This window comes from Panicum virgatum, chromosome 2N (assembly GCF_016808335.1).
Source record: "Panicum virgatum strain AP13 chromosome 2N, P.virgatum_v5, whole genome shotgun sequence".
Classification (NCBI taxonomy): domain Eukaryota; kingdom Viridiplantae; phylum Streptophyta; class Magnoliopsida; order Poales; family Poaceae; genus Panicum; species Panicum virgatum.
The window spans coordinates 15,403,606-15,414,684 of record NC_053146.1 but is presented as its reverse complement, the minus strand read 5'-3'; the positions used below and the strand labels follow the sequence as shown (position 1 = coordinate 15,414,684).

The window sequence follows — 11,079 nt, the reverse complement described above, 5'->3', positions numbered from 1 at the left end:
CGCGCCCGCACCAGTGCAGCGGCCGCCGCCGCCCAGGGGGTCAGCCGCCATCCCCGCCCTTCGGTGCGGGCATCGGGGTCGGGCTCGGGGGCCCCGCCGCGTCCCTGCGCTCCGCCGCCGCCATCCGCCCTGCACTCCGCCGCCGCCGGCAGTGAATGGCTGGCGCTGGCGGTGGTGCGTCTTCGAGCGCCGGACGGCGGAGACCACCAGGTGGGGCCTCGAGCGGCGACTGGCCCCAGCGGGGAGCGGATGGACGGCGCCGCCGGAGGCGCAGCCTCGAGCACCAGCCCCGACGCGCCATCCTCGTCTGGTAGCTGCCCAGCCCCGCCTCTCCCTCATCGGCGATGGCACGGCTCCTCCCCTCCCCAGATCTGCAACGTGGATGGCCGCCGCCGTCATTCCCTCCCCAGATCTGCGATGTGGATGGCCGCCGCTGCTCCCGCACGTGGATGGCCGTGTGCGCCGCCGCCGTCTCCCCCTCCTTGTAGTGCGGCCCCCTGGCCCCGACCTGAGGTGGTGTCCCCGCCCCTCCTTGGCCTGTGGCGGCGCGGCACCGCCTCTTCCCGACAGCAACGGCAACGGCGCAGCTCCGGACTTCCCTCGACGGCGTGCAGGCGGCGCAGCGGGGGTGCGGCTGGGGCTGGTGCAGGGCGGCGGTGGCGGCGGACGTGGTGGTGGCTGGTTTTTTTTATTTATTCCGAAAATTATTTGCCGAGTGCCCGAACATTGACCCACGGCAAACTTGCCTTTGCCGGCCGATCTATGCCGTGTGGGGTTTGCCGTGTGTTACACACGGCAAACTCTTTGCCGTGTGTAATACGGCCTTTGCCGTGTGCCTTTGGCACACGGCAAATGTGGCGCATCCAGTAGTGAGTTTCGGCTTATTACCCATCTGAATGTTTAAGAATGTTGGATATCAGCTGCATCTCTCCATAATTGTTACAGTAAATGCCATCTTAAGGTCACAATGGTGTTAACCACAACACTGTAAAAAAAGGTTAAAGTTAGTTATTCAAATCTTTGTGACCCTCAAGGTATCAACATGCATCTCAATTGGAGTAATGTGTAAACTCCTAAGGACCAAATTAAAGTATCACTCAGTATACTTCCAAATTTCAAACAATATTTAAAGCATTTGTTTACATAAATTTGATCAAATCCCATTAAAAGTTAGTGCATAATCTAGGCATATAAAACAGGATATATAATCGTGTTATCCTTTGAAGTAGACAAAAAAAACAATTTGCTACAAAAGAAATATTAGGCACGCAAATAAGGCATAAAAATCAAATAAAGAACAAATAAATAGAAACTAGAACTTACTGGAAGAAAAGAACATCTGGTAAAAGATAGAACAGTATTGACGATCATATATTTATAGAAACGTAATGCTTTCTCAAAAATTATAGTTGTTTGTGTAGGCTAATAAATTGAACGAAGTTTGTTCTTTGGCTCTAATAAGGTACTCATGGTCTCCAGTAACTAAAACAACCTGATAATAATCTCATGGATACATACCTTTTTTTTCAACTCTGGATCTCATGAGGGGTATACCATGCATATGTAACCAGTTAGCATTGGGTCTCTCTCATTTAAACTAATTCACAATGCTTCTCTTGATGCTCGCCTTTGCATCCATACATACATTATATCTTCATACCCCAGTGCATCAGCAAATTTTCTGTTGCTCTAGCTCATTGTCCTCAACATTTTTTAATAAACTCACTGTCAACTAGCATTGCAGTTTTGGCAACACCGTACCTGGTACTTGGTCTATCATTATGTATCTAATGATAGAATTACTAGCCACATGCAGCTAGCACTACGCTAAATGCATCAGGCGAGAGGTCTCTTCTAATATATTTTGTGAACTCGACCATTTCCACAATTCAATTAAGTCACACACAAAAGGTCTTGGGTACGGTGTTGTTTCTCTAGTTTATGTGCAGCGCCACGTTACAGTACTGTTATAGTAGTCGAGAGCAAATAATCTTCTGTACTTGGTAGCCGTGGCCCCAAAAATAATGATGCATACCCTGATATATACACAAGTAAACTGACCCTCCTATCTAAAAGTCAGTGACGCGATGCTTCATAGTTTAATTTCTTTATAGTTCAGTGCTAATATGCCACTATATATACTATATGCACGGTAAAGATGAAATTATTTATGCGACGCAGGTTTTGTTTTTTCCCCCAAAGTTTCATCAATAAAAAAGCATGATCTTCAAAGGAAATTCAAATTAAGGGAAAATGGTGTCCAGATGAATGAAAGAAAAAAAAGAGATAGCATAAAGTAACGTTTTGAGTGTTGTGGTCCTATTAAATTAATAATATGGTAACCCCTTCTAAACAGCAAGGAGAAAATAACGAGAGAAAAAACTTGGTCCAACCAATCGATGAAGAAAAAATAAATAAACCAACTCAAAGGATGAGTAATTTCAAATGCTAACATAAGTGAAATAGAGAAAAGTTAATATAGGCCAGCTGCCTATGAATACCTTCAGCATGTGGAACATAGGGAAGTGTCTAATATAAGTGGGATTTTACTCTTGGATAAGTATGATTCTGGACCATCCTAATGGCATCTTATTGTGTTGACTGCCGATGATATATAACCCTCTGCATATGCTGCTATACCTACATATATATAATTAGGTAACAGTTTGAAAAATTTTATTGGTTAGTTTTGCAATGAGTCGCTGAGAGGCCATTTGTTTTCTTAACTTTGGCACAACTTCACAAAACAAGGATGTTGTGCACAATTCAAGCACCAAAATAAGATCTACGTTGAAAACATAAAAGAAAGTCATACCACCTCAACAATTCTAGAACTGGGTAAAAACAAGATCGCATGCATAGTACTGTAGGAAACTTTCCTTTTGAAATTTTTGAATTAGGATGGTTCTTGATCCTGTTTTGATCATTTTCTAACTTCAATCATATTTGTCACTCCACTGGCTGATCTCAAACATAGATAGAAGTATGACATTTTCTATTGTTAATGAACCAAATACTATCCAGATGAATATATATAAATATTTATTTTTTAAAGAAATCAATATCTATATCGTACTATTTCCTTCATCCACATTAAAATGGTGAGTATTGTAGGCAATTTTCTAATAGTGTTTCTTGAACTGTGTAATTGATATTGAAAGAAAAAAGAATCAAGATCGCAAAGATTTATTTGGCATTTACCTCAACTCATAGGAAAAACAGTAAAAAATAGATCCCTACATACTGTATATGCAGTACGGGTGCGTGCATGGGGCAAAGCTGCAACCAAAAATTTCTGCCACAATATACCCACACACTCATTTTAATTTTTACAATATTGAACCTGTGGTGGTGAAATAAAATTCTGAACTCCTGCGAAAAGGCTTTCAATTTTCTTAAAAAAATGAAGAAGGGATCCCAAAACAGGGGGGGGGGGGGGGGGGGGAGATCGCATAGTGGGCCCAATGGGCTTTTTTTTGGGGCACAGTGGGCTGATCAATTGCATGTCGACCTGTGTGTATACCTGTAGAAAAGTCGTTGCCTACCTGTCAGGTGTCCAGTAGTACTACTCCAGTGTGCACTCATCTTTGACCGTTTTGACTCGGGCACTGAGTGAGAAGCACAAGCACACGACCAAACGCATTCGACAAGCCGCGTCCAAGATTCCAAGCCGAGCATCCCCAAATCGCTTGGCCGCGATAGATTCCGCGCGAGCAGGGACGACGGTTCCATTCAAATCCTACCTGCATCCCCTCCCCCTCCTGCACAGTGCACACCCCAAGAACAACGGACGCCGTAGCGCGCCACCGCCGCCGCCGTCTGCTCATCTTGCTCGCCGTCCTCCTCTGCGGCGCTGCCGCAGCGCCCGGGGGCGGCCCCGGCGGCGGCGACGGCGCGCTGCTCGACCTCCTGCAGCGCGTGCAGTCGGAGGCGCTGCGCGCGTTCGGGCCGCGCGGCTTCGACCCCAAGCTCTACGTCGACATGCCGCTCGCCGCGGGGGCCGCCGGCCCGGGCGCCGTCGCGGGGCGAGATGGGGGCGTTCCTGCACCGGTACCTCGCGCCGGCCGGGTCGGACCTCGCGGCCGCGGACCCGCCGGACCTGGCGCTGCCCGAGCCGCGCGGGTTCCTGCCCCGGGTGCGGAGCGGCGCCGCGCGGGCGTGGGCGCGGGAGGTGCACGCGCTGTGGCGGTCTGGCGGAACCTGACGCGGCGGGTGGCGCCGGGCGTCGCCGCGGCGCCGCAGAGGCACACGCTGCTGCCGCTGCCCGGCAGGGCGGTCGTGCCGGGCTCCGGCTACCGGGAGCTCTACTACTGGGACTCCTACTGGGTCGTCAAGTCCGCGCGCCGCCGCCCCGGCCGGTTCCTCCGGCCGCCGCCCTTTTCGCTTTGCATGCTCGCCCCGGTCGATCTCTGCTTATGATGCAATGCAGGGGCTTGCTGGTGAGCAAGATGTACGAGACGGCCAAGGAGGTCGTCGTCAACCTCTTGTACCTTGTCGAGAGATACGGCTTCGTTCTCAATGGTGCGAGATCCTACTACACAAATCGAAGGTGAAGACATTGCTCTCCCCGAACTAGCAAATTTAATGATCCTAACTCTGACACATCACCAAATGCAATAAGTGATTGGAAGGTGACAGAATTTCAGTCACTTGAATATGTCTTGATCGATTCCCTCCACATAACACTATAGCAGCAGCGATGACAGTAGCCACTAATAATCCTGGGCTTCGCCGCGGACATATCTCGACACGCCTTTGGACTCTGCATATTCACCTCTACACTTAAATTGATTTCTGGATTGTTCTACTATAGAGCTAGTATTATATTATTGTCATTGAGACAAAATTAAAGCAGAAATGTATCAAATAAGGCACTTACTTTCCAAAGCCTATTTTTCTTGAAAAAGGGAGTAAAATGAAAGGAATCTGGTTAAAAATTATTTAATTTGGAAGGAAGGGGGAAATTAAAAAAATAAATTTATTGGTATATAAAATGCAACAATTTATCAAATGTGAGTTCTTGGGTATATAACTATAAGTTTGATATCCAAGAAAAATGCAAAATGAGAAAAAGAAAGTTCGCAGAAGTGGACAGCGAATCAATAAAAGCATGGCTGGGACAATGAGAAAATAAATTTAACCTACGAAAATAATAAGAAAAACTTAGGGATATATGAACACTAACAAAAGGTTGAATACCGGTTGCCTGAATAGAGAAAAAAAAATTAATTCTTGACTTCCCAATCCCATTGATTGCCCACTGGCCCAATACCAGTTATCTAACGTGACCTCCTCTTGGATCTCGACCCTAATGGCCCGATTTATATGCTCCAAGTTACTGGCCCATACCCACTTCTGGGTGACCCACCAGGCCCATCAATCAAACTACGCTGGAACTGGATCTCAAAAAAAAAAACTACGCTGGAACATCCAAATAAACTGATCGATTTTATCGCAACAGTACATTTTTTTTTGCATCCCTAGCTATTGTAAATTATGGTTTTCTTTGCATCCCTAGCTATTGTAATTTTTTTTGCAGAGCTACAAATAAGCTGATCGATTTTATCGCAACAGTACAAGTTTTCTCCTTTTCAAATAGATGTAGGGATGCATCTGCGGACCAATTCGTGAATCTGATTTTTTTTTTCTATGCAGCCCGCCACCACTCCTAAGCTCCATGATTTTAGAGATATACTCAGCAACCGGTGATTTGGACTTGGTGAAGAAAGCATTTCCTTCTCTGCTAAAAGAGCATAACTTCTGGATGTCAGGTTTGCTGCTTAATTCAGCAAACATATGAAACGTGATATCCGTCAAATTATTTGAAGCATTGTTCTTGGAAATAAATTCAATCATTAATATTCTCTTTTAGAGTCTAGCAAGAACCACACAGGTACTTTTATCCTACACTAAATTTATTATTCAGATTTTCACAGAGTCAGGGGCGGAGACAGGGGGCGGGCAGGGGCCTGGCCCCCCCTATGGTTCCCAAATTTACATTGAACATTTGAATTTTAATTAAATTTTTATATAAATTAGCATGGTTGGCCACGCCTAATAATGAAAAAACCAAATTCCTGGCTCCGCCCCTGCACAGAGTAATGGTAAGGGATAATCAGGGACAGATACATAGCTTGACTAGGTATCAAGCTATGTGGAACAAACCCAGGCCAGAATCTGCAACCACTGTAAGCTCTGCAACTTTTGAAATTATCGAATCTGCTGATTGCTGAATGTACATGTTCCTTTTAAGAGTTATTACAGTAATGATTACTGGAGAATTCTTTTATTGTGCTTTATTTTAGGATGAGGCTTCAAAGCTCTCCTCTGAAGCTGATAAGGAAAATTTCTATCACCAAGTTGCTTCAGCAGAAGAATCTGGGTGGGATTTTAGCTCTCGACGGATGAGGTGATGCCTAATAATTACTGTTAAACAATTAAAAAAACACTTATGATCTGCACCGTGTAAAAAAAGGATAGCGCAGTCCGTAGTAAATCATGCTTCTAATGGTTGTTATTGTTGTTTTGGGTAGAAATCCTCCTGACATGACGACATTGGCAACAACATCTATCATACCAGTGGATTTGAACACATTCATATACAAGGTGGGGTATATATGGTGTTCAAATTCAAACACAAGCATGCTCAAATTCTAAAATTGAAGGGTACATCATGCTTACAATTATATGCACTTTACTTGCTCTCTAGAATGTACCCAATGTCTAGGAGTTCTTGCGGCAAAAAGTTAACTGATTCAAACCAATAATAATTTACTTTTTTTATCGATAAGAAATAATTTTCATAGAATCTAGAATGGTACTGATCCTTAAATCTTCAAATAAAGTAATGCAAACCTTTGTGTGCAAAACAGATGGAGAGAGACATTGAATTCTTTGCTGAACTTACAGGAGAACATACAATTTCAAAAGAATTTTCTGAGAGTGCAAAAGCACGTCAAATTGCAATTGACTCTATTTTATGGAACTCTGAGATGGAGCAGTGGCTTGACTACTGGCTTCCTGATGATGTACAATACCAGGTACTTAAGAAGGATTATGCCTTGACCTATCAAACTGTTATGAACAGAATTATGATTTTAACTTGATATGTCTTATATTTTCAGGGTGTCTACCAATGGAATTCTAAGTCACAGAACCGCAACATCTTTGCCTCCAACTTCATACCTATCTGGCTAAATGCATATCATCATTCTGGTGCGTGCTGTATTTTTTCCATGTTCTGCTTCCAACTTCATACCTATCTGGTTAGCAAATAGAATTCCCAAGGTTTAGTATCAATAAACTGGAAACTATGTTAGACAATATTGTACAATGTTTTTCATTGACATCTTTTTTTAGTGACTTTTCCTTCACATACTTCTGTTAAATCCAATAATGTATAGGATCCAGGTTTTGTCAAATATTCTTTTTGACTGAATCTGGTATGTACAATTTCTTTTTCCTTCACATTTAATCCAATAATGTATAGGTTCCGGCTTTTGTCAAGTATTCTTTTTGACTGAATCAGGTATCAGAATGAAGGAAAAACTTTTGTTAATTATCACTTTTCGAGATTGTTTACTTTTTGTTCTATCTTCTGCCATATTTCTTGAGTGTTGTGGTTGGACAGTAAAAACTGGTAATCCCAGGACATTGTTTTCTATAAAACGTGGGTCAATGCGTTTGATCTAAAAGAAATTAAATACAGGAGCAAGTTCTTAGGGACAAAAAACTCCTAAATGTTATAGTCACTTGAATAATTTACAATGTTTTCATGATTTGAAGGAAACATCATGTGTATAACCTTATAGTACTAGGATGGTGCCTAAGAGAAACACTTAGGGCGTGAGCCAGACCCAAAGGCTGGTCTGGGAAACCAATCATGAGCAGTTTGCAGCTGGAGAGCCTGGGTCGGCTGAAATCAGGCAACCAATATATCAGACCCTTATGTTCTCCTTCAGTTACTAATACTGTCTAGGCTCTGATTGTCTAGGCTCAACTACCCAAACTGAACATACTTTAATAGTACAGAAGAATGAGAATTATTATATCTAAAAAGATTTCTTTTCTATTCCTTTTCCTGCTCTCATTGCACAGTCATTGAGTTTAATTATCTGAAACAAAGCCAGGCTCGGTGAAATATGTCAATGAGGCAAAATCAAAAGGAGTCGTGAGAAGCCTGAAGGCATCACGGCTACTTCATATCTCTGGAATAGCGGCTTCATTATTGAACACCGGGCAGCAGTGGTTGTTCCCTGAAAACAGACAATTCTCTCATGTATAGTTTGATCCCCCATTTCAACAGTTCTTCCAAACTGCAATGCAACAGGGATTTTCCGAATGGATGGGCTCCATTGCAGCATCTGATAGTTGAAGGATTGGTGAACTGTGGTTCAGCAGAGGCAAGGGAATTTGCTGAAGATATTGCTACAAGGTGGGTTCGAACGAACTACGCTGCCTACAAAGCAAGCGGTGTTATGTATGAGAAGTATGATGTGCAGGTCTGTGGAAGATCTGGTGGAAGCGGTGAATACAAACACCAGGTACGGTTCTAGTTGTAACTTCGAAAAATATTCCTCTCAGTTGTCAGTCATGATGGGTAAGCATGAAGTATATCAAGTATGATCAACCTATTCCTTGATAAACGGTAGCCGACTTTTTTACACCATGATTGCTTCCGTACACAGCTACTACTCCATGGCTAAACATTCTAGTTTTCACTAAGAACTTAAGAATCTTTTTTTGACAATCGCACTTTCGGGTGGCAGGGTGTAAAAGAAGAACAGGCAACTAGGCCTTTGCGTCTAGATATTGGAAAGCAACCTCTTTGCCAGAACAAGATGGTTGGTTACTAGGTGTCATGGATATTCACTCTGTTCGCTTGGCTGCGGTTGGTAACTGCTGGCTAGCTGGTGGCTGATGACTGGTACTGATTTGGTGTGAGAGAAAAATACTGTTGGCTGATTGGCTGACAAACCAAACAAACAGAGTGAGTTATTGGTTAACAACAGCAGGCTCATATCCGCTGCTTGGCGTATTGCCTTTTCAACTAATTAAACTCGTAGGTTAGTTTGCACAAAGTCTGAAAGCTAAGTATTTTGGCGATGCCACCATCCGGAGAGCTCCTCTGTAGTCTGGACCTTCCCAAGCGCTTTTTTCTTTTTTATATTTTTAAAAAATCAAAATTTCAAAAATATATGTCTATTTTGAAAAATTTCAAAAATACTCCCGGTCGCCCCCCATAGGGCGACAGGCCCTTAGTGTAATTTTTTCTTTAAATTTGCAACGAGGTCCCTGAAAAAAAAAAGGACATGTCGCCCCCCCAACGGGCGACAGGGGAGCCTGTCGCCCCCCCCCCTCCTCGGGCGACCACTGGGCCCCGCCCACGGGCGCGGCAGGGGGCTGTCGCCCCCTCGGGCAACCGGGGTACCCCTTATATAAGCATCCAACTCCCCATCCCTCCTCATTTGAGCCCGAAAATTCCACCAAAAATCCAGAAAAAAAGATAGGGGTGAGGAGAAGGGAAGCGGTGAAGCCCTGCCGGATTCAACACTTGTGATCTGCAGGTTAGTACATTTAGTTTATATATTTTTCCATTTAAGTAGTACGTATTTAAGTATGAGTAATTTAAGTAGGGGTGAGTAATTTAATTTAATTAGTGCTGTAGTAGAACCATTTAAGTAGGAGTTTAATGATATTTTAGTTTATAGTTATGTAGTAGTAAATTAGTTTAGAAAATTAGTACTACGCATTTATTATTACAATTGCAGTACTATTAGAGACGTGTTTATAAATTAATTATGATTTAGAATAGAATTTGGCATCTCATTGCGGCATGTGCAGAGTCTGGGTTGCAGCCAAGAGTATTTGTTTCACCTTACTTCAGCAAGGAAGCAGCTGTATCCACCTGGGGACATGAGATATACGGGATTGGAATATTGGGGCCTTTTATTCAGGATAATGAGAATAAGATGTTTATTCCTGATCCAGCCACTAAGAAAGGCAAAGGCCGCCGTCAGACACGTCGTATTCGGAATAGTATGGACGAGTCCGAAGCAAACAAGGCACAAAAACGTTGCAGCCAATGTGGAGCATTGGGTCACAACTACAAGAAGTGTCCTCAGAATGCAATTCACGATGCTGCTGACGTCGGTCCTTCCGGAAATCCTAGAGATGGAGCACCTCCTACGTTCAGACGACCATCGGCGAGAATTGCTCGTGGAAGGCATTCGGTGTCATGATCCACAATTGTATTTCATTATTTGTAATATGTAGTAATAAAATATTGCATGTATGTAATGAAATATTATTGTACCTATGTGTCCAGTTTATATGAAACATATATGTACATATGTGTTATCATATATTTTTGAATGCAGGTATGGAGATGGACTCCTTGCTAGACCCAGTTATCGACTCGAGCCACAGGTCTTACTTTGCAGCAGTTGAGCACCGAGCCCTAGAGGTGCTACGTCCTCGTCCACCTGGGGAGGCGATCTCTATACATCACGATTGGTGTCACAGGTATGTAATGAAATATTATTGTTTATGACATATGTATTCGTCGGTATTCCTTTGTTTCGACAATTTTGTTTATTGCAGGTTACGTGAGGCCGGTCTACTGACTCTGAGCCGTCTTGTCGAGGTTGGGCCTATTCAGCTCGACCGATCCCTCCTGACGGCGCTCGTTGACAGATGGAGGCCGGAGACACACACGTTCCACCTCCCGTGTGGGGAGATGACTCCTACGCTGCAGGACGTGGCCTACCTCCTCGGCCTCCCTATCGTCGGGGAGGCTGTAGGTCCGCGTGTGGTGGCGGCCTCATGGAAGGATGACCTGGAGGCCCGTTTTGCCCTGGTTGACTGCGTCGAAGAAGCAGGTCCGATCAACCCGCACCCGCGAGCAGCAGGTCCTTCGACTGTCACAAGAAGAAGGGCCCTGCGCCTCCGGCACCACCGCCTGCACCACCTGCAATGGGTGGATACTGCGGAGAAGGCTCAACGCAGTTTGCTACATGGGGGTACGGCTATTAGGACTACCCTAGTGCTAGTGATATGCTGCATCGTTGTGTTTGTTCT

The 11,079-nt window shown here is 44.2% G+C and overlaps 1 pseudogene; it reads left to right on the top strand.

Annotated features, from left to right (window-relative positions):
* The first annotated feature begins 249 nt into the window (after window positions 1-249).
* On the top strand, window positions 250-9,226 carry LOC120662438 (annotated as a pseudogene).
* Window positions 9,227-11,079: the final 1,853 nt, after the last annotated feature.